The 25,428-nt window shown below is 36.1% G+C and overlaps 1 pseudogene; it reads right to left on the bottom strand.

Annotated features, from left to right (window-relative positions):
- Positions 1 to 7,823: 7,823 nt before the first annotated feature.
- Positions 7,824 to 25,428, bottom strand: part of LOC114006935 (eukaryotic initiation factor 4A-I-like) — a 29,297-nt pseudogene continuing 11,692 nt past the window's right edge.

The raw sequence follows: 25,428 nt of genomic DNA, 5'->3' as shown, positions 1-25,428 counted from the left end.
ATATTTTTCCCCCAAGAATTTGCTGTAGCTTTTACTCACCAACCCATAATGGGCATCTAGTATATTCAAAACATTGAATTATGCACTATAGGGCATAAACAAATAAATAAAAGCACATTCTATGTGTAATGATGTAGAGAAGCTCATGCAGTTATGTTTATGGAATCAGTTACACAAGGTACCAACTGAAATGTGCATTCTTCAAATAATCAAGTAAAAGGTTTTGGACATTTTGGGGGAAAGAAATTATAGAAACACTTCATCTTGCACTGTCTTTCTAATGTGTGTTTTCTTCTTCTTTTAAAATTTGCTATGGGGCTCACGCACTCACCAGAAGCAGAGAGAGAAAGAGAAATTGAGAAAGCACCCACCAGGAGAATGATTAAGCTGCTATCCCTTCCCCTCCACTCTCTTCTAAGGATTTCAAGCATGCACACACACACATGCCCAATGTATTTTTCAAGTCACCCAAGCCACTGGGTCTGAGACTTGACCATGTAATTGACCATGTGGGATCTAGCCACCCTAACTGTTCCATCACTAGGTGGCCCTCAAATATAGATATTGAATTGAAAAATAATTTATATATGTAATACCTTTTATTGAATGTTGAGTTGAGCATATCATAACCTATGTTTATAGATGATGATGCTGTCGATGCCCCATCCCTAGCCCCTTAGCACTCACCTTGTTGTAATAAGGAAGAGCTTCTCACTGCAAGAACTGGCAGGCTTCTGGCTGCAGGTTTAGTCTGTTCCAGCATGTATGCTTGACCTATGCTTGGGACTGGCTAGAAGAGCTATGGAGTTAAAACCTTGGGAGCAATCCTCAGTCAATGGTGGGTGAGAAAAATACCTCTATTCCTTGTCTCTTGGTCCATTCTAAGTTCCCCAGCAGGATGAATGCCTAGTCATTCACAGTGGCACTATTTCAGCACACCCTCTATGTGGCTGTCTTCCATTCCCTCTCTCTCTCCTCCCTAGGCCCCTACCAGTGTGCTTTGTGGGATCACCTCCCACTTACATTGTCACTTGGACCAGGATCCTGGTCTCAGGATCTGCTCTGGATAACCCAAACAAAGATGACGAGATAAATGGAAATAACTCAAATGAATGGTGTTAGGATCTATTGGAGACAGAAACATCAGACAAAAATCTAAAAGCCCCAAGGCAGCAGATGTTTGACTACTATCTGACTTGGTCCTTTTCATCTGTGCTTAGTTTCTGCATAAAAATCAGAATTTTCAATCTCTGTAGAAAACCGTCATATGCCTTATCAAGCAATGTTCTTCCAGTTAAATTTATTTCACCCAGGAAAGTTTATACGCACATGGTTGAAGGAATTAGGGATAATGTCTTATGTAAATAGCTCATTATTCATGAGGAACTGATAAAACCAGAACAATGTATCTAGAATCTGATAGAGTCTCTCTAATACTATTAAATCTGCAAACATTTAGTGAGAATTTACTACATGAAAGATACTATTCTACATTCTTGAGATTAAACATTAGATGTGGATCTGATTTCTGCCCTTTATATGTTTATAATCCAGTTAAGAATCATGCATGAAAAGAGATAATGAAAAATGGACTATAATATAAACTATGGAAAATGCTATAGAGAAATAAGCAAACTGTCCTCTGCATGTACCCTATTGCAATCCAAAATAAAAATTGCTAATGAGATACTCTCAGATAAATCATTATATATAAGGTAGAACTACATTTTTGAAAAGGTAAAAACGCATTGCTGAAATATATAGCTTAAATGAAATAAATAAATGTATAGTTTAATTTTCATTCTTATAAGCAAAAGACTCTTTTTTAGACATAGTGTACAGCATTAAAATACTTTATAAAATCTGAATTGGGCAAAGTTAGCTGGGTAAGTAGAATTAAAGATTCTTTATCCAAGGTCAGGGAATTGGTTGTACTAGAATGGAATTGACCAAAGAGAAAAATGATGACCAACCTTGCAGCAGGATGCCTCCAGCTCCTCTGGGCTGCAGAGACGAGGGGAGGGTGGTCAGGAGGCATATTGGCAGCAGGAGCCACAGATAAGAGATGTTTCCTCTTCTTCCTCCTTCCTTGTTCTCATCTGTAAACATGCCCCTATTGGCTAAATCCACAAAGACACTGCTTCCCTGGGAGGCTGGGAAATGAAGCCCCTGCACAGGAGGAACAGCCCCCACCTGATCTGTTATAGGTGCTCAGTCAGGGAAAGAAGGAGGATGGGAAAGGACATGACTGGGTTTTTATTTTTTCTTTCTTTCTTTTTGCTATAGGGTGCATGTACTCACCAGATGGAGACAGAGAGAGAAAAAGGGAAAATGAGAAATCACCTCCCAGGGGAGATGGCCATATGGCAATCCATTTCCTTCATTCTCTCCCTTAGGATTTTGAACATGCACACATAGGCACCTGGCAAGTTTTTCAAGCCACCTACTGAGTCCAGGACTCAAACTAGGTCATTGGCAATGTGGGACCCAGCTATCTTAACTACCACATCCCCTGACTGGCTTTATGACGGGATTTTTATAGGTTTTCTCTGCAAATAGAAAATACAAGGGTAGTTCAAAAAGTTTGTGGAAAAAGTGAATATAAATTTATTTTGGTGTAAAAATTAAAAACAATTGAAATCTATGCCTAATTTTTTTCACAGCATGCATTTCCATGAACTCCGTGAAGGCCCCTTATGGTGTACATTGCTTTACAAAATCATTTTACTCACTTTCTATCTCTGTCTCTCTCTGGCAAGCACACATGCCCTATAGCAAAAACCTCTCAAAAAAAATAAATAAAAAATAAAGTTAAATAAAGTAACTCATAAAAAAATTCATTTAAAAGAAGGCCTAAATGAGATGAGTGTCATAACATTAAAGAACAAAGGTTAAGGGGTCAGCAGTTAGCGTAATGGCTATGTCGCTGGACTCCCACGTAGTCGACTGTGGTTTGCGTCCTGAACCTGGTGGCTTAAAAAACTCACGCCGGGCGCTTGTGCTTGCGTGCCCAAGGTCCTGAGAGGAGAACGGAGGAGAAGGGATTGCGGCATGGCCATCCCCCCTGGGGGTTGATTTCTCGCTTTCTGTCTCTCTGTCTCTCTCTGTCTGTCTGGTGAGTGCACACGTCCTATGGCAAAAACCTCTCCAAAAAAAAAAAAGAACAAAAGTTAAGAAATCTCTATTATCTGTAGTTTATATTGTAGCAAATCAGCAAGCAAAAATAGGCATGATCTTTCTCAAATAAGCATTTAATAATATATGTAGCTCTTTCAAATATACCCGTCTTGCTGTTTGAGCCACTTGATATTTTAAATGCAATTTCCATTATTCCTTCCTGGATACTGCTTTGTTCTCATCACAATTACTTTTTTCTGGCTTTTGTTTGATTGAGTTAATTACATGTCAATCCTATGCAGAACATAGGTTTGTTCTTAATTAATTCCTCTGTGCACATGAAAATAATTGTTTTTTCTCAACTTAGAGTAGAAATACAAGGAGGTGGTGGTCAAAGTATTATAAAAAAAGAAGTTTAAAAGAGGACATAGAAACAGGAAATCAGCCACTAGTAATTGCTGTCTGTTTTCCTACATCCACACTAGCTTTGTGCTCACGTGGGTTCTGAGACACTCGGACATCACAGTTACATTCGTAATGCCCCATCCCTCCCTGCATCTCTCCCGTCCTTTCTTCTTCTTCTTCTTCCCTGTACTCTCATATTTTTTCTGTGCCATCTTTTCTTTCCTTCTTTTCCTTTCAGTTCCTTCTTTAATACCCTACAACTTGCCATAAGATATTTGAAATTAAAAATTTATGATCCAGCCAGGTAAACAAATCTTGCCATATTTAAAGATTAAAGAGCAATAGAACATATAATAAAATGATAATTATGCAACAAAGATAACCAAGAAGAAGAGAAAGGAAATGGCTATGTGAGCAGGAGCAATCAGATTTCACATCACTCTAGGATGGCAACTAGACCTTGACCACTGGAGAATCTGAGCAGCAGAAAGGTAAGTACAAGACAGAGAGAAGGCTAGACAGGTCATGTTTCAGAGACAGGGAAGAAAAGGCAAGGATTGGGATAAATACAGGGTCTTGGGAGTTTTCTGTTGTGCTGCGTGACTACTCTCCCTCTTGGCCTTTCCTTTGTTAACTGCTAATAACCAGGCAGCACTTTCATCCAAACTTCATTAGAAACTTAATCATCCTCAGGCCATCTAGCCTGAGAGAAAGATTATTCTTGTAATATTCATAACTTTATCCCATTTTCTTACAAAGATCTGCATGCAGAATGGGAGAACACAAAATTCCATGATTGACACAAAAGTGCCCACTGAATTTGTGCAGAATCAGATTTTTGCTTCTCTCAACCCAAGTAAAGCAGTTCTAGTCTGTTCTGTTGCTAGTATCAGAAATAGCTGAGACTGGATAATGTAAGAAAATAGAGTTTTTGAGACTGAGATGTCTAGGAGCATAGTTCTGATACCTGGTGAGTCTTTCTGTAATGCACACAGCAAAAGGTGGGAGTGCTTGTGTCTGTGTGTGTGTGATTCCCTCGGTACAGACCCACCAGTGTTTATCAGCACCAACTCAACAACACGAAATTATCCTTCAAGGAAAAAAAAATCCTCTCTCATTTTTTTTTAAAGGATTTAATGCGGTGCATAGTAGTTGAGGTCCTGGACTCCTATTTGATCAACTGCAGTTTGAGTCCCAGACCTGGCAGCTTGAAACTCACACTGAATGCACAGTTTCCAGAGAGGAAACTAAAGAAGAAGGGATTGCAGTGTGGCCATCTCCCCTGGGGGTTGGGGGGGTTATGTCTCACTTTCTGTCTCTGTCTCTCTGGAGAGCACATGAGCCCCATTGCAAAATTCTCTCCCTCAAAAAACAAATATTTTATAATCTTTAATAATAATAATACCAGAAAAAATAAAAGAGAAATAGGTTTTATTAATACAATAGACCTGTTTCTGAACATCATTAAAATGTAAGTCCATTTTGGCTTTAGATTGAGCCTTTTTAACACTTCTTTTTTATCCTTTTTACCTTTTATATCTATTGGTTTTAGAATATCATTGTTAAACAAAGTTTTTATATTTTATTCTGAGGTGGAACAGCTTACTCTTTTTGTCGTTATTTTATAAGGTGTACTGTAGACTCAGATTCTTAATTGTTGAAGAATCCACTTGCACGGTGAAATCAACAATTCTCAATGACATCACAAATTAAACTAAAATTTCCATATCGACGTCTCTTTGGACAATTTAACAAACATGCAAATATTTTAGGTTTATACTTAGCAAGTATTTTTTTAACATTGACATGTATTTCAGCTCATGTTGAAGTTAAGTTAAAAATTTTTTTTGAAGATTGATGATTCTTTTTATATTCTGTTCCAGCTAGGTGTCCATATCCCACATCTTCTAATTATGACCTTTTAAGAACCAAGTTCATGGACCCTGCAGATGGCATAATGGGTATATCACTTGACTCCCATGTGGTCAATCATGGTTTGAGTCCTGGACCTGGTGGCTTAAAATTCATACCAGGTGTGTGTGCATACATGCCCAAAATCCTGAAAGGAGAATGGAGGAGAAGGGATTGCAGTGTGGCCATCCCCTCTGGGTGGTGATTTCTAGATTCTCATCTCTCAGTCTCTCTCTTTCTCCAGTGAGTGCACACACACACACACACACACACACACACACACACACCCTATGGCAAAAGTCTCTTAAAAAAAGAAAAAAAAACAGGCTCACTATAACATTCCGTGAGGGTGAGGAGTTGTAAAGATTTCCACATATATTATCTCTTTCTTCTTGATAGCATTTTTGAATATTCAACATAGACTCATTTAATTATTTGCTTTCTCCTACTAAAGTATGAGCCACAATTCTATTTCTTCATAATATGTAACAATTTAGGGGCCAGCAGGTGGCGTAGAGATTAAGGTACTGAACTCCCACATGGTTGACTGAGGTTGAAGCCCTCAACCAGCATCTTGACAACCATGCCAGGTATGTATAGCATGTGTACCCAAAATCCCAAGAGTAGAATGGAGGACAAGGGATTGCGGTGTGGTGGTGGTGTGGGGGAGTGATGACTTGCTTTCCCTTTCTCAGTCTCCTGTGAGTGTATACAACCTAAAATTTAAAAGAAAAAAAGAGAAAATTTGACAATTTAGTGATTATATAGTCAGAGTACCAATTTTAGATGTTTAGACTCTCACAATGAACAAACATTTATTGAACCTGGGCCATAATACATGAATCCCATCTTGAATGCCAAGCAGAACAAAATCAAGTCTCTAGCTATAAAACACTTACAATAGAATGTCAGAGATAGGGGTGCATACACACACCGTGGAAATGTTTAGATACATATTAATAAAAGTATGCCGAGACTGATGGGAAAAAAGAATACAATCTGACCCTAGAAGTCAAGAAGGACCACAGATAAACAAATACAAGAAATTTTGAAAGGGCATAGGATGTAATAGTTTTCTCTCTGTTTTATTTACTTATTTTAATAAATCTATTTTTCATTGACAAAAATTATACAGCTTTATAACACACAATATGATGTTTTAAGATATTTATAAATTTGAGTATGCCCATATCAAGCTAATCAACATATATATAGTACCTTACATATAGTTTTTGGTGATAACACTTAAGATCTATTCTCTTGGTAATTTTCAAGAATATAATGTACTATAGTTCTCATTCTGTACAATAGACCATCCTATGTAGTCAATCACCGCCATCACCACACACACACAAACACTGTCAGCCTTATGACCACCATTTCCTCTCTGCTTCTGTGTCTGGAGGGATATTCAAGTTGCCAAGCCTAAGCACCATGCAGTTGACATGTGGAATCCAGCTGCTTTAACTTCCACACCACCTGTTGGTCCTGATATTTTTTTATTTTGTGGTATTAGCAGTAATTTCTCCTCTCTCATTTCTGATTTTATTTATGTATTCAAGTCTTCTCTATTTTTCTCTCAATTAGTCTAGTTAAAATTTTGTCGAATTTTTTAAACCAACTCTTAGTTTTCTTGATTTCTTTTATAGTTTTCTAGCTTCTACTTCTTTTATTTTTGTCCTGACCTTCATGATTTCCTTTTTTCTACTAACTTTGGGCTTAGTTTATTCTTAAATATTTAGCTCCTTTAGATGTTATGTTAGGTTGTTTACTTGAGGTCTGTCTTCTTTTTGGTATAGACGTTTTTGGCTATAAATTTGCCTTCTACAAATGCTTTTGCTACATTCCATGAATTTTGGTATATTGGGTGTCCATTTTTGTTCAAGAATATATAACACATACATGTTTTTTTACTCAGTTTCTAAGTCATTGTATTCAGAATTTTGTGTTTGTTTCTTGAATCAATTCATACTACACAAAACAATGCAAGAACAGCTGCCATTTTCTATTGTTTTTCCCTCCACCTGGATACAACCTCACTTGGCTTATCTTTCTCTCCATATTTGGTCCACTAAATGAGTCTGAGGGACATACCATAGCCCCTGGGATCATCTTCAGAGGAATTCAGCTAGGGTAGGGAGAGTCTCTGGGTCTAGAGGTGACTTGGTTAGGAATATGAATCAGTGTTTTTTTGGGAGAAGAGATGACACCTGGGGAAAGAGCCTATGACAAAGAAAAGGTTTCACATTGTTCACATTTTCTTCTTTTGCCTCAAAAAGTGACTTTCATTCAAAGTGGAAAAAAAGTGACATCTATCCCTTGGCTCCCTTTGCTTTCCCCTCCATCTGCTCCCTTAGCTCTCTCCAGGACGAAACCTTGGTTGGGATTAATTAGGTAGCAGGACAGTCTGTCTTAGATGAGGTCAACAAAAACGAAGGGGGCCTCTCCTCAGTACAGCTGACACAGTAGGTTTCAATGTCTCAGAAAGTCCTTTGAAGTCTTCATCTGTCCCCATGTTAATAGCCACACCTTTATAGCCAAAATTCCACCACGACCAGTTCTGTAAATATAATTTTCCCTCTTGGTGGAAAGGTCTTAGTTGATAACTAAAGAAATCTGCTCCACATACAATAGATGCTTCTGTCCAGATAGTCAGTGATAATCAATATTCTGCTAGAATCAAAATGGATTGCTTCATAATTACATTTCTTTCTGGTTCACAACTTCATGCATGGTAGAGACAATGATGTCTCAGGTATGTATTTTCTCAGTGAGCCAGTCCACCTTCCTTCAAGTGTTGATGAAGATGGTCACCTGGATGATGATCAGGGTTCCATACAAGTCTCCTAACATGTACCACTTCCACTCCTCTCATCCCACATGGATGCAGAATTGACAGATATTCCCTAGGGTTAACGCTTCTCGACAAGAATCTGAATATAATGCCTCATGAACTTCTTGGTCAACTCAAGCCCATTGGAAAGCATTGCAACTTACTATTGAGTTGCTATTAAGCCGTTGGAATATGTCATAGATCTGAATACGTAGCTTAACATCTCATTAACTTCTTATAGTATAAACATCTCACTATATTTGGAAAACAGGTAACTTTGGTTAAGCATTTAAAACATGTGGCCAGGAATACCTCTGATGATATGGGGAGCTTCCATGTGTAGCTTTTGTATTTCAACAAGCACATTGAGGGCACCCTTGTAATCTTTCCATGCCATGACCACTTTCTGTATCTCTTGAGTCAGTTCCCTAGTGGATACCAGGACCAATGCCTGGGTGATCCAGGGTTCATGTACTCACTGGAAAGACAGAGAGAGACAGAGAGACAGATTTTGGGCATGCACACACATGCATAAGCTTTAAACTTTCCAGACCAGGACTCAAACAGCAGTTGATTACGTGGGAGTCCAGTGACATAACCACTATTCCACCTGCCAGTCCCCTTATTTTTTTCATTTAACTTTAGTTTTAATTTTATTTTTAATTTTTTTTTGCCTTTGCAATGTTTGGAAGCTGGTTTCTATTATAAATTTTTTTGAAATTATGGATCCTTTAGATCCAATTCAATGTGCTGCAAAATTGATATGGCAAATGTGGCCATTTTCCCAGTCCCAGATGGGGCTTATCATAATCCTTAGAAGAATGGCTTGCTGCTGATTGGCAGAGGCTTTTCAAAACCATAGGCATAGATGTCATGGAGGAAGGACTTGGAGAGGTTCATGACATGAAAGCTGTCAACAGTCTCATTCCAATTACTCTTGATGACACTTTAAGGCTCCATTCCACTGGGGCCATTTTCTCTGGATCAGGAATCCTGATTCTCAGATATTTAAAATCTCTCTCTACACACACACACACACACACACACACACACACACACACACATGTTTTTCCCCCCATGACTGAGAGAGGCACAGAGAAAGAGAGAGAGGTTCATGATGCCCCAATCTACCCAGAGCCTCAGCTAGCCCCAGAAAATGGCCTGATGTACTCAAGAAGGTCTCAGGATATAAACCAGAAACCTCACCATGTGGGTCAACCTCACAGAGCATCCTATATTGCTGCATCTCTGTCCAACCCTTCAAGATATTTAACATTTTTCCTTTTATATTTTTCTTTGACTTATTGATTGGTTTGGAGCATTTTGTTTAAATTTTATATATTGTGAATTAAAAAAAAAATCCTGTTAATGATTTACAGCATTTTATCACTGTGGTCAGAAAAGATATTTGATATGATTTCATTCTTCTTAAATTTGCCAGTATTTATTTTGTGGACAAATATTTTCTATCCTGGAGAATGCTTCATGTTTAATTGAAAAGAATTTGTGAAAGGGTTTCAGAAACTTTGTGGAAAAATGGAACAAAGTACAAGTTTATTTTCATGCAAAATTTTTTGAAACTTACCATAGTGTTTTCATAATACAAATTCTTCATGTACTTTTTGAAAACTACACATAACTGAAATGCCTTCTTAGGCACATATCACAAAACAAAGAAACAGAATGCCTTAAACTCCATCTCTACCTCAATTTTGACAAAATGTGTTATTAAATTCAATATAGAAGTTGTTCACGTTCTACCCACCATAATTTCAAAAAAATTTATAATAGAAACCAGCTTCCAAACATTGCAAAGGCAAAAAAAAATTAAAAATAAAATTAAAACTAAAGTTAAATGAAAAAAATAAGGGGACTGGCAGGTGGAATAGTGGTTATGTCACTGGACTCCCACGTAATCAACTGCTGTTTGAGTCCTGGTCTGGAAAGTTTAAAGCTTATGCATGTGTGTGCATGCCCAAAATCTGTCTCTCTCTGTCTCTCTCTGTCTTTCCAGTGAGTACATGAACCCTATAGCAAAAATTACTCTAAAAAAAAAAAAAAATCCTGAAAGGAGAATGGAGGAAAGGGATTGCAGAATGGCCATCCCTGTGGGGGGTGATTTCATGCTTTCTGTCTCTCTGTCTTGTTGTATCTCTCTAGCCCTATAACAAAAACATCTCTGAACAAATTTAAAAAAATTAAAAAATAGAACCAGCTTTACTCAAGACATCCTTCTACCTAAGGACGAGTTGGCTAACTAGTTTGCTACAGAAAGAATATAACAAATCTGTCATGGGTCCTCTGGTTGAGTTTCTCAGGTTAGGGAGAAAATACTCTAGACATTGAATAAAAGCTTGATAAATGTTCATTCTTTTGTTTCCTCTTACTTTTTAACCTAGTATATTTAAGAGAGATGGGAGAGATCAAGTAGTGTTAGTAAATCTTTCTCTCTCTCTGTTAGGATCCTCCCCACTCCCCACTACTCTACAGCAAGGAAGTCCACAAACACCATTCCTAAAATGTTTATACATTCCTAGATTGTTTTCCCTATAGAGTACAATTGAATATAATTAAAAAGGTATTTTCCTTGTGATAAGATTTGACTTAAAATTCACTGAAGCAAGATTGCTTACAGAAACTCACATCTAGAGCTGGGTAGTGGTATAACTAATACCACCGGACCTACATGGGAAAGTCCCAGGTTTGTATCTCAGGACATCCCTGAGCATATCAGGTGCATGTCTGCACATGTCCATGATCTAGTCCAGCTGAGACGAGAGTAGATAACAGCCTGAAGACCTTTTAGGGAGTGCTGTCTTTCACAGAAGAAATAAAGAAAGAAGCTTAAAAAAAGAAAAGAAAACCAAATTCCAAATTTCACACTGTAATTTTTTGAAACTCTATTGTTTATTAAAAAACCAATACATTTAGAAATATAACCTTATTTGAACTCTCAACACAAGCACCATGTTTTATTTTTTAGGTCACTTTCTTTCTTTCTTTCTTTCTTTCTTTCTTTCTTTCTTTCTTTCTTTCTTTTTTTTTTTAAGTTATCACTTCACAGATACTTGCTCACCGATAGCATAAGTCACAATAGCTAAGAATGGGACACTTCTGCAAAACCACAGAAGAGGGTATTTGGTTAGGCTTATTAACTAGTTTAGTAATTACTTTCTACCTGCTAGTTTGGTGATGGGCATGTTTAAAAATGTTGTTCCCTGGGCCAGCCAGGTGGCTGGATCCCATGTGGCTAACTGCATAGTTCGAGTCCCAGATCTGGCTGTCTGAGAAAGGAGTTAAGCATGTGTGATTTTGTGCCCAAAATCCCAGAAAGAAGGAGTAATGTCAGAGAAGGGATTATGGGTGACTATTGCCATGATGGGTGAGCATTTGCTTTTTCATTTTCTCTCTGTCTCTCCAGTAGGTAATGCATTCTCTGGCAAATTAAAAAAAAAAAAAAAGTTCTAGAAAAATTACATGTCAGTACTTGAAAGAAACCTTTATTGAAGCTCCTAATTGGACAATGTTAAATATTACATCTTTAAGTACCACCTACTAATCTATATTAATTTAATTCTACCACCTTCCTTGGATTGCTGTGACCAAAAAGAACACAGAGTCTGGAAGCAGATTGTCTGAATGATATATAGATTTAACTGATTACCAAATATGGGACCTTGAACTATTTCTTTAAGTTCTCTTTGCTCTGTTTTTCTTATATGAAGAACTGATAACAATACATAATTGTTTTTTCGATTAAACAAGATAAGACATGTAAAGGACTTGGAAGAGTACTTGGCTTATAATAAGTACTCAATAAATGCTAGTTTAATATTTCTCCTCATTAATTACCCTCATTCTTTTTCGCCCTTGGGTTAAACATCATTTACATGATATTCTAACAACTATTTCCAAAGCATGTTATCATGCAAAATAGATCAAATGAGCTCTGTTTAATGATTTAATTAATTAATCTTTTGGGCTTTATTTAAATTAAGTCCTAGACATTTCCATCAAAGATATATTAATTTCTCTGTCCTATTTTCTATGCTCTTGTGAACAAAGAAGATTTGAATGAAATACACCCTTTTTCCTTGTCCCAAATTACCCTGACTAGAGGCTCTTTGGAATGGCATCCTTGTCAGGCATTCAGAGTTTTACAAACAAAGAAACAAGCAAAACCCTAGCCAGACTAGCTATATTCTACACAAAAATTAAATGGAGCTTGGGTAACTTTATATTTAGTCAAGGTCATTTTTTGACTTTAGCACTTTCATTTATTTTTTTAAATTTTTCTTTAAATATATTTATTTACATTCATTCACTAAACATCATCACAGCAAACAAAATGAGATTTCCCATCCAGAATACACTGTATATTGACTCAATCAAGCACATCAACATACGTGCTATCGTCAACAAACAATTTTCTATTTCCTATTTCCTGTATATTTTGTTATTTTTGCCATTCTTGATTCCTTATCTCTCACCATCTGCGGTGTCTCACCTTCCTCCCACACTGTCTCTGGTATCCACGGTTGCTTTCTATGCCTTTCCCTCCATTTTATTTATTAGCTAAAGAACTTAATTAATCTAAATACTTCCAATAGCAAGTGCAGCTGATATATACATATCCATGAACACAAGTCTGACCCCAGGTATAAACCTCAGTGAGTAGAATGAACATACAACAAAGTAGCACCCAGCTGGGACTATATAGCTTACTGCAGTTCTCAAATATGCATATTTTAAAATTTCATGAAAAGGTAGTTTTCATGAATTTTTTTCTCCTGAAATTTTTTAAAATTAATTAATTTACATTCATCCCCTAATCATCGTCACAGCCTCCAAAATTGGTTATCCATCCAGAATATACTGCATAGTGACTTAATTATGTATGTTATCAATAATTTTCCATCTCTAGTTTCACATATATATTTACTCCTATGTTTGACCCTCTGCTCTTTCCCACCCTCTTCTCACACTTTAGCACTTTTGATATCTTTAATGTCCCTCAAGATTTTAGCAGCTCTCATTTAAACTGGGATGCAGTTTTCAAACACTGGGGAATATGGTCAAAATAAGAGAAAGCAAAATAGCCACCAAAGGATTTCATGTTTTGTGAAGAATAAGTGTGACATTCTTTTCCTTTTAATTCTTTTCTTTTTGGTAGTGAATAAAAAACATTTATAATTTGCCAAAATTATGTTCTTTGGATCTGGAGAAGTAACACAATGGAACAGAAAAAAAATGTTTGAATCTACTGACTATATTCCATGATGACATTTGAGAAAGAAAAAAAAAAGGAAAAAAAATTATTTCAAATTATTTTTATTAGGAAACATTTTATACTCTTAATTTTCTAAACTTTGTCTTTTGATTTTCATCGTATTGCATATAACAGTTTCAATTTAATAAGACCTGTTGAAAAGCATTTTTTATAAAGATTTATCTAGGGATGATATCGAGAATGCTAAATCCATTTTCTTTCTCTCAAATGAAAGATGTCTTAGCTCGTATTCCTGATTCAAACTTCCCATATTATTTGGAAGATATTTAATTTATTTCACAACCCATTCTCTTTGATGAGATAGTCAAGGTAGTTCCAAGCAGTGCTATATAGAAAAGGGAGGATTTTGAATTTATATGTGGGAATGTGTTAGGAGAAAAGAATACAAAGAAACAAGAAAGAAAAATATATTTCCTTATAAAAAGGATAAGAAGTGGGTGGTAGATGAGAAGCTTCCATTATAAAATATTAAAAATAATATTGCACTTCCTCCTCCTCTTTTATAAAGCACAGAGTTCCTAACAATGAGGCCAGCAATGTCACAAGTCATGTATTGCCAACTGCATCTCAAAATATATTTAGTTACTGTCCTTACTTTGTTTAGTCAAAGAAAAGCAACATTTCTGGGCTACATTGATCCTGCCCATATGGAAATGATATCTAAAATTCAATGTCAACTCCTCAGACTACCTGGAAGATTATTATCACTCTTCACTGTAGACCAGCCCAAGCTTGAGGAGGTTTCCAATGCCCTAATGAATCCGTAGGGAGTTTCAAAGAACCATTAGCAGGAAGACAAAGCATAACCATACACATCTCACAGATGAAGGGAATGAGATTCTTAGAAATTAAGTGGTTGTTACAAGAACTCTCCTCAATAATGTCATGGGCTGTAGGTAGAAAGAGATTTAAAGGGAGTTCAGCAATGCTTTTCCTCAGTATGTGATTATTAAAATGACACTTTTCTCTTTTTACACTGTGTGAGAAATAACTACTCTGAAATATCTTCTAACATGGTTGGGACCAGCAGTTAACATAATGGCTATGTCACTGAACTCCCATGTAGCCAACCATGGTTCGAGTCCCGGACCTGGTGGCTTAAACTCACTCTGGGCATGTGTGCGTGCATGCCCAAGATCCCTAGAGGAGAATGGAGGAAAAGGGATTGCGGTGTGGCCATCCCTCCTGGGGGGTGATTTCTTGCTTTCTATCTCTCCATCTCTCTCTGTCTGGAGAGCGCACACGCCCTATAGCAAAAACCTCTCCAAAAAAAAAATACTCTGTTTCTGTACATTTTCTAGGATACTTAATGTTGCCTGTAGTGGGTTATAGTATGGGAAAAAATTTATTTACTGATTATTCAATTTGTGAAGATAAGAAGAGTGCAATAGAAGGATCAATGGGCTGTTTAAAGTTCAGTTGGTACGTCTGTATCTTGCAATAGATGGAATCTCAGCTAAAGCAGATCACTTATGTAGGGATTCCTCTTAAAGTTCCTTGTAGCCATAGAGAAAGTGAGTCAACCAAATAAAATAATATGTTTGAAAATGGTTCAGTCATTACACTGTATTTTCTTAACCCTGTGTGTATTTTATCTAGTTTTGGTCCTCACTGATTTCTCAAATATTAAGTTAAAGCAATTGAATGTGTTTATGTTGAGTATAGTGAGATAATTTTAAAAAAGTATGGGATATCCAGGATTTTGGGTATAAGAAATCAATTCTGTAGTCTGTGAATTTAAGTTACTACAAATGGACGTATAAGTTGATTTTGACCACATAACCTACAGTTGCAGCAGAGCAATCTGGTTGTTGAAGAAAAAAAAAGCACAAATTATACGCATTCTCCTCCTTTATATCATACAAAATTATCCTCTTTGAGTTAAGTCCTGTTTGCTTTCATTGAAAACATATAGGAAAACTAAGCAAGAAGAGCACGTAGACTCTTCAGAAATTCCCAGGTTGTTGTTCACTATGGTTCCACAAGGTTATCTAACTTGCCTCATGAAGAACAAGATAATGTCACCTGGTTTATGGATTTAACTGGGAAGATACATTCCTTACTACTTTAGTATGTATTGAATAACTATCTTTTTAGAATTGGTCACCTTGATTTGGAATGTCATACTTTATATAAAAATGGTGCTTTATTTTCATTGGGCTGTTCACGTGCACAAGTTCAGACCCTATTCACAATGTGTTTAACATGCCATAACAAATACATCAATCATCCCCAAGCAGGGAGTAAATGCTAGGTTACAACGATTTTGCCCTGAGTGCTAAAATCTTAGCACCTTCAGAGTTGTTACTCTGTAATGTTCTTTTAGTGAAGAAATAACAGCACTTTTGTCTATCTTTTAGAAAAATCTTCTGGCATTTTCCAGGGCATTAATCATAAAATATGAGTTTAATAAAAGCAAAAGTGGAAAGTATGAAGAAATGAATTAGGTTCCAAACAGCACTGAAGGGAACTAAGCAGGTGCAAAGTATAATGGGAGGTAAATATTTTGGACTTCTGATTTGTTGAATGGCAGAATCCTAATAGTGAGATACTTCACTAATCCTTAAGAATAGGAAATGTTGAATGAACGCAAATGACGTGTATTCTATTTTCTTCCCTCTTTTTAAAATTTCCTTTAAATTATGCATTTAAAAACAAACACAAGAAAGTGTCTTCCCTTAAGTAATTTAAAAAATAACTCTGATGGCTAGAAAATAGCCATTTGAAGGTAGTAAACAAACTTCAATTCACATTTAATGGAGGAAAATTATTCAATCTGCACTGTTTCATAGCTCAGACTTCTGTATACCATGCTGTAAAGGCAGATTACTAAATATAAAGATGAAATAAGATCATAAGGAGAATAAATATTATAGTTATGTAAATAACATCTGATATTTCGAGTCTTTACCTTTATCATACTTAATAAGTATGTAATGTCACAAAGGATAGATCTTCCTGAGAGTAGTTCAAGTCAAAATATACAAAGCACAAAGTACATCAGATAAACTTTTATCTGAGTATGCTTTTTGCCATGGGCGTCTTTATCGTTGAGACTCTTCATCAGTTTTAAGAAGTTTCCATCTATCCTTAATCTACTAAGTCTTTTTATTGTGAATGAATGCTGAATTTTGTCAAATGTATTTTATACTTTGATTAATATGCACCATGTGGTTCTAATTATCTAATTACTTAATTTCATTTATTTACTTATTTTAGTTTTTGCTATAGGATGTGTATGCTCACTAGAGAGAGACAGAAAGAGAAAAAGATATCGAGGAAAGTGAGAAATCACTCCCAGGATCTCTAGTTTATTAAAGTGATGGATTACATAATTTCGTCTTTCAAAGATCAAAAAATGATTTGAACAATCTTTGTATTTCCAAGATAAACTCCACATGGTCATGGATTATTACATCTTTTCATGTTGCTATACTTGATTCACTATAAATTTTTTAGCATTTTTGTGTCTATGTTCAGTAGGGATATATTAGTCTATAGTTTTCTTGTCTTAAACAATCTTTGCCTAGTTTTGGAATTAGAGTAACTCTGGCCTCATAAAATAAGTTGAAAATTGTTCTTTCCTCTGCCTTTTCCCAGAAGATAATTATGTAATTTTTAAAAAATGTTTGTATAAATATATTTGTAACATCAGAGATTTTTTTGGGGGGAAGTGTTCTTAACTACAGGACTCGAGTTATCTGCTTTATCTTGGATAAGATTTGGTGGTTGGCTGTTTTTGAGGAATTGGTTAATTTTATCTAAGCTGTTGAATTTACTATTTTTAAAAATAAACTGTAGAGTTTTATTATAAAAATTTTAAGTTGGTTAAAACTCTAGAACTTCTATTTTACAGGTAATTCAGGAAACAGATTAGTATATTAATATCTATAGATACTCAAGTGATTTTAAAAAATCTAGATAGTGGTTTCTTTAACAAATAAATACAAGGAAAAGGGAAAAGGGAAAAGAAGCTACTCATAGAAATTAAAGAAATCATTTAAATGTTGTATTCATATTATTTGAATTCTGACTATAAAAAGAAGTAAATATTAATGAGACAAAAAATTTAAACCTGATTGCATATTTTATTATATTAAAACTATTTTAAAAAATGTTTAGATGATAATGGTACAATGAAATTGCTTTAAAGATTAAAAGATGTAGTTTGCTATATATTGAAATAATCAATACAATTAAGATTTTAATTATAGACAAGTAAATCTATAATACCAATGCAACGCTAACCAAAATTACATTAACCTTTTGTTCCCTCATGAACTTTAACAACACTTTTTGAAAGATATGCTTAAAGAATTGCATATAAAATATATAATGACTCACATTTATTACAAAATAATCCAGTAGGGAAAAATGAATATCAAGTAGATATCACTGAAACAAGATTGGTCATGACTTCATACTTACTGAAACTGGGTGCTGGTAATACTTTCTCTACATTTTTCACAGTACATTTTCCATTACAAAATATTTCCATCATAAGGGCCAGACAGTGGTTCAACTGAACCCACATGAGAAAGGTCTAAGGTTCACATCCCAGAACCTCCCTAAGCATGTTGGGTACATGTGCATCTGTCCATTATGTGGGTTAGTTGGGGCTGCAGGTGAATTGAGATGTGAGACCTTCTTAGGAATTTCTATCTTTCTCTTTCTCTCTACCATGTAAACAAAAAGTAGAAAAAAAGATTTCCATAATAAATATTTGCCATAATAAAAAGTTCCAGATTTTTCCATAATTTATACCAATAAGCAATTTAAGGAATCATAATAGAACTTATGAAAAACAATGGACAATAAATAACAAAATATCTATAACATTTACAGGATGCATATAATCTGTATTTAGGGGGAAAATGCATGTATTAGAAAAAATTTTCAATGAATTAGTTAAGCATTATTATCAAGAAATTGTTCAAAAAAAGAGAAGCACATATTGACTACTGCCACTACCAAAAGAATTGAAAATAAATAAAGAAGGAGAGTATAACTTGATAACATATGAAATAAATCTACAAAGTCAAAAGCTTATTCTTTAAAAAACCAGCTATGAAAAGCTCAGGTGAGGCCTATTAAAATAAGAAATATGGGGGCCTGTAGGTAGCATGATGGCTAACATGCTGGATTCCCACATGGCCAACTGCGGTTTGAGCCCTGGATGCAATGGCTTGAAAATCACATTGGGTGCATGTGCATGCATGGCCAAAGTCTCAGGAGGAGAATGGAGAACAAGGGATTGCAGCATGGCCATCCTCTCAGGAGAGATGATTTCTCACTTTTCCTCTCTCTGTCTCTTTCCAGCGAGCATACATGCCTTATGGCAAAATCCTTAAAAAAAAGAAAAAAGAAAGAAAAGTAAAGAAAGAAGAAAGATGGGGGAAAACAAATGTATCATAAATAAAATAAGTTTTAAAAAAGACATTGGGAGAGTAGGCTTGACAGGGTTGCAGTGGTAATGCAACATTCTGTAAGGTGACCTACAGAGGAAGATTCCAGATTTGTGTCCAGAAACTTCTCTGAGTACAACAGATGTACATATACCCATGGACATGGAATGGAAGAAGCTGAGAGTGGGTTGTGGCATCAAGACTCTGTAAGGAATTCTCTCTCTCTTTTCATCTCTCTTGCCCAGTCATGGAATAAATAAATAAATGAACTTTATAAAAATTTACAGTAAGATTAAAAGCACCTTGAAGAGGTTAAAACAAAAAAGCTATATAATCACACAGTAATAGAATATATTGATGATGAATACAATGGAGATAGATTAGTATTGAAATAGGCAAATAATGCCCACAAATGAGTGAGAAAATGCCAGTAAAATTGAGAATTGAGAATAAATATAAAACTATGAAATTCAAAAACAAGAAAGTTGAATAAGTAAGATTCATAGGAAATATACTCAACCTTTGATGATCAGAAAAAGGAAAATTAAAATAGGAATCAGCTGGCATTGTCATACCCATTGATTAGTGAAAAAAATAATTCAACTGTGTGCATGTTTGCATGCATATGACAATCACCATCAGCCGGATATAAGGAAATCAAAATTCCCATCCTTCTGATATAATTAGTGATATGCTGGTAGATGTTTAAAAACTGGTTCTTGGGGCCAGCAGATAGCATGGTGGTTAAGATGTTAGACTTCCACCCAACCAACTGAGATCCAAGTCCCAGATTCATTGGCTTGAAACTCATGCTGGGTGCATGAGCATGTGTGCCCAAAATACCAAAATAAAATGGAGGAGAAGGGAATGTGTCATGGCCATCCTCCCTAGGGGGGGTGACTTCTCATTTTCTCTCTATGTATCTCTCTGTTTTTCTCCAGCAAATGTACACACCCTATGGCAAAAACAAAAACAAAAACAAACAAACAAAAAACAAACAACCACCACAAAAAACAACAAAAAGAAAACTGACACTGCAGGAATATAAAAAGCCCTTGCTCGTAGCATTGACTGATTTCCAAGGTATGACTATTTGCATTCTGGCTGATTTCAAGCTGTTGATGGGATGTGATGCCACTGAACACAGAGTAGAGATACATGTAATAAAAATTATAAGTCTAAAACCTTGTATTCTAATTTTTAAATATGCACGATTGACAAAACTCTAGCTTATAAGAACAGGGGACCTTAAAAGAAAAGAGGTGGAAATAATCTAAATCTAAACTAATAAATCTAAATCTGAGCATCTAAATAGAAACATAGATGAATAAATTATATTGCATTTCCATAATGAAATACTGTGCACTGATTGAAATGGATCAGCTAGATTTACATATAGTGATGCAGAGAAGTCTCAAAAATATGATTTTGAGTCCATAAACAAAATTGCATTGTGACAGCCTGTGCGTAAATTTTAAAAGCACAATATAATATTGTTTATGACTATACACAAATATGTAGTAAAATATAAATATATGAATAAAAATGACACAGCAGCTTCTACCCATGACAACCTCCAAAAATGGAAGGTGAGAAATAGGAAAGGTATGTGAGGTTTCAATTATTTTGGCAAATAATTTCATTATAGAAAGAGAGAAAAGCCTGCAGCAAACATAGCAAAACTTGTTTTAGGTCAGGATGGAAGGCATCCTGGTTGGTTGTATTCCCTTACTTTCATTTTGTGCTTGATAAATAATATTTTGGGAAAGTAACCTATTTTTTGCCCAGAGAATCTTCCAGTCAACCATGATGAAGGTAGGAAATTTCATAGACATGAATGACTTGTGTAGGTATGAGGTCATGGTCAGTATTAAATGACAGTAGTATGTGCAAAGAGCCTCAAAGGGACCATTGTAATCTGAGGAAAATGGGGGTGGAATGTCCCCTGTGAGATGCAGTACTTGTAATCTGGGGTCACTAGGGTGAAACATCATTCCACCCACAAGTGATTATAGTGTATATGTTCAAGTGAGATGCTTGCTTTTATCACAGACAAAAGCAAGGGATACCAAAAGGAGTCACCTAAGCATACCACAGGGATGTCAACCTTGAACCAACATAGAGAAGGTGGCAGAAGCAAGATAAGACACAATTGCTCTGTTAACTACTGAATTCATTTCCTTTGTGTGCAGTAGCTTCAGTGAACTGATTTGATCTACAACCCAGGCATCTGCCAGTCATTTTGAGGGACCGTTCATCTAAAGAAGACTGAACAGAAATGGCCATTTAAAGTTAAAAGCTTTCCATCCATGAATTAACCATTTAGAAATGAGATGTTTTATAGAATTCTAGAATGTTAACATTAGGATTCAGAGATTGACTAGCTCACTTCTTTTTTTTTTTTTCTTCCAGATCAAAAAAATCAAGCCATCAGTATGATTTTCTGACTTATCAGAAGTGAAAAGTGAGGTCTAGACCCAAATTATTTAATTGCCAGCCAACTAACTCATGCACTGCTACTGCAAGAAATTGTTCTATTATAAAACTTCAAAAAATTTGTTTGGGGTTCTCTTTCTTTTATACCAAACTGAAAAGGGGAGGGAAAATCAGTCCCATTGGAGCTGAAATTGCTGAAGACAATGAGTTCTTTAATTATGATGTGCAGTGAACTGCTCTTACTCTTCACTTATATCTGAAGTTGAATTGCCCAGTACCTCGAATGTTTCCTGACAGGTCCTTGTGATTTGTATCAGCTCACAAAATTAAAAAAATGCAGACTTGCAGCTCTAATTTGCCAGAATCCTTAAGACCTCTTTTATCATGCCCTGCTGCCTAGATGGAAAGTAGAATTCTCTTTAGTGGCAATCTGCTCTAATCATTTTTTATTCAGGTGACAGGCAGGGTTCAGGCAAAACATGAAAGACAGTGATTGGAACACAGTGTCTTCCGATGGCTTAAACTGTATCGCTCAGGCAATTTTGATCCTTTTTTTTTTTTTTTTAAGCCACATTTAAGCAGGCTTCTTTTACAGCACAGGAGACCAAACCACTGCACAGGATATAAATAAGGTGCATCAGAAAAGAGCATGGCATTTGGAGTCTGAAGTTACTCCCTTCTTGATGTGTATGACCTTGGGCTTCTAAATCTGAGTTCTTGTTTCTCATGTACAAAATGTGGAATATAAAAATAATACCCATCCTAGATTATTGTAAAGGGGAAATGAGTTTTGAAAACAGTATATAACAATGCTTTATATATTTTTAAATATTACACTAATGTTAGTACCTATATTCATTTTATATATGAAATTTGAAAGTTTCCAACTTGTCTGAAAACAAGACCCACTGAAAATGTACCCATAAATATCTAACTGACAATACATATCTAACTATTCTCTGTAAGAATTAGTTTTGTGTTTTTTATTTTTTTAAAGCAACAATTTAGATTCTAATTTTCTTTTTTTTTTTTTTTTTTTTCAGTCTTGTGCCATCCTGGAAAGTAGATGGTAAGGACAAATTGTGTAATAAGCAATGGACTTATTTACTACAGGTTTTGGAAACAAGAGAGAAATTGTTTCTTTCCTGCGAAACTATAGCAATTTATTTTGCCATATGAGAGAAAAATCAATAAGAGGAGGAGGGGGAGTGACTGCTACCGGGGTCATGAGAATGAACTTCAAACTGACAGGAGATTGGGGTCTCCCTTTCCTGTGGAAGGAGACCAGGATGAGTTCCATGTTCTTTCTTTTACCTTGTTGTCTTTCTCTTCTTACTTGGTTTGACTTGCAAAAGTTGGGGTAGGTGATAGGAACGAGATATCTGCACTGGGACTGTTGCCTGAAGTTGACCACTCAGGTGGGCTTTAGTGCTGCTTCAGAGGGGTTTCCATGTAAGAGAGGGTCTTCAAAAAGTGCATGAAAAATGTGTATTATGAATAAATCTATGTATAGATTTCAAAATTTTTTATGCCAAAATAAACTTATACTTTAATTCCATATTATACACAGTCTTCTGGAGTCCCTTTGAATTTTTTTGAAGTTCCATTGGAATACTTTTGTGACTTCCTATGAAGGGTAAATTCCATGTGATGAAAACCCCAGTGTGATGAAATGGGGATTTTAATGTCTCTGTATTGACTGATACGCATGGTATTCCTTCTGGAAAAGGTAATGTAATACACTATAAAGTTATATGTGATTCAATGTAATATAAACAAAATTATGACGATAATAAATAAATAAATTTGTTTAAAAATCCCAATGAAACTAGCTCTCCTTTCCCTTAAGGAAACAGAGCAGCAAAACAAAGACAGTCTTTTTTTTTTTTTTTTGGAGAGATTTTCGCTATAGGGGGTGTGCGCTTGCCAGACAGACAGAGAGAGACATAGAGACAGAAAGCGAGAAATCACCCCCTAGGGGGGATGGTCACGGCACAATCCCTTCTCCTCCATTCTCCTCTTGGGATCTTGGGCACACACGCACACATGCCCGGTGTTGAGTTTTAAGCCACCGGGTCCGGGACGTGAACCACGGTCGACTCCGTGGGAGTCCAGCGACATAGCCATTACGCTAACTGCTGGTTCCCCCTCTCCCCCTTTTTCTTTTAGAGACATTTTAGGGCATGCATTTGCTAGAGAGACAGAGAGAGAGAAAGTAAGAAATCACCCCCAGGAGGGATGCCCACACTCCAATCCCATCTCCTCCATTCTCCTCTCAGGATTTTAGACACCCATGCACAACACAATCCACCAGATCTGGCACTCAAACCATGGTCAATCATATGGGTGTTCAGCACCTTAGCAACTATGCCACCTGCTGGCCCCCAGAAACAGTTTTTAAAGCTATAACTAGGTCAGTATTGTTCTACTAGTTTGGACTTCAGAGGCAACAAAAAATTCCAATTTAACATTCAAATAACTTTCTATTGCCATTTTTTCCCTAACACCTAAAATCCCCCCCGCACCGGGTTCACTGGGAAAAGGTTTGTAAGTGCAAATTCTGTGGCAGACAGATGCTACTGCTAAGTGTATAGTATAGGATTTTTGTCTAAAAGATAAATGTACATTTTAATGGCTACAGGAATAAGATTCCACGTATATAGTATCTTATATTTGAGTCACAAGGATCAGTTTGTACGAAATGATCATATTCTTGCCCTCCTTTTCCTTTTCTCCCTTAGGGTAAAGGAGAGAGGTGAAAAGGTATATATATATATATATATGTATAGATAGATAGATAGATAGATAGATAGATAGATAGATAGATAGATGTGTGTGTGTGTGTGTGTGTATACATATATATATATATGTATATACATAATTTTTTCTTTTTTTGGAGAGGTTTTCGCTATAGGGTACGTGCGCTCGCCAGAAAGCCAGAGAGAGACAGAGAGACAGAAAGTGAGAAATAACCCCCCCAGGGGGGATGGCCATGCTGCAATCCCCTCTCCTCCATTCTCCTCTTGGGATCTTGGGCACGCATGCACACGCGCCCGGCCTGAGTTTAAGCCACTAGGTCTGGGACTTGAACCGCAGTTGACTACATGGGAGTCCAGCGACATAGCCATTAGGCTAACTGCTGGTCCCAAAAGGTATATATTTATTGCAGAACTACTATCCAGTGTGAACACTGAGAAATCATTGACTAACCAGAGAATACTAAGGTCCTAAGGCACTCATGGGCCAACCAAATTGAACTGGAGTAGATTATAGGAAAGGTAAACTCAGGTTTGCTTGTGTTAGGCTCTTGTCTTCACCTAACCATATAGCAGGCTATAAGTTAGAAGTGAATTCAAGGCACATTAAAATTGCAGTCATGTAGGTCAGTCAAATGGCTTGAGGGATATATTGAGATAGTCACAGCCTTGTTACCTAAATTGTAGACCCTGGATCTACCAAGCCTACTAAATCACAGCCTACTTTTCTATAAGATCCCCAGGGATCTCCTCCTAAGCTATGAGGGTTTATTCTTTAAGTTTTTAATTTTTTTAATTAAGCAATTTATTTAGAAACAAGGTCTTGCTATGTTGTACAGGCTAAATTCAAATGTCATACTTCTGTTTTAGCTTCTAAGTAGCTGGGATTATAGACATGCACTACCACACTCTATTTTTCAAATTTTTATTTTGGAAAATTTGTTAATTTATCTGTTCCACAAAAAAAATATATAGAAATAAAGACAAAGTCAACCACCTCCAACAAGGTCTCACACCATGATCTACCACCATCCTCAGTAGGACAGAATCACAGGCATACATGACAGACATGTATAGGTCAACCCAAGAAATGAATCCTGATCCTCCATATGACTTCCAGCATTGCAGAGTGTTGTGTCATCCCTGCATCAATACAGCTGGGCCAAATTTTGAGAGAAGGTGTGTTATAATATTTCATAGCAGGAAAAACAGCACACAGAGTTTATTATAATTCTTCTCAATCCACTGTGAGGCCAAGTAAAATTGGACACTCTT

Source organism: Tupaia chinensis, unplaced genomic scaffold, assembly GCF_000334495.1.
Source record: "Tupaia chinensis unplaced genomic scaffold, TupChi_1.0 Scaffold000101_1, whole genome shotgun sequence".
Classification (NCBI taxonomy): Eukaryota; Metazoa; Chordata; class Mammalia; order Scandentia; family Tupaiidae; genus Tupaia; species Tupaia belangeri.
The sequence above is the reverse complement of the archived record's forward strand: the minus strand, read 5'-3'. Positions and strand labels throughout refer to the sequence as shown.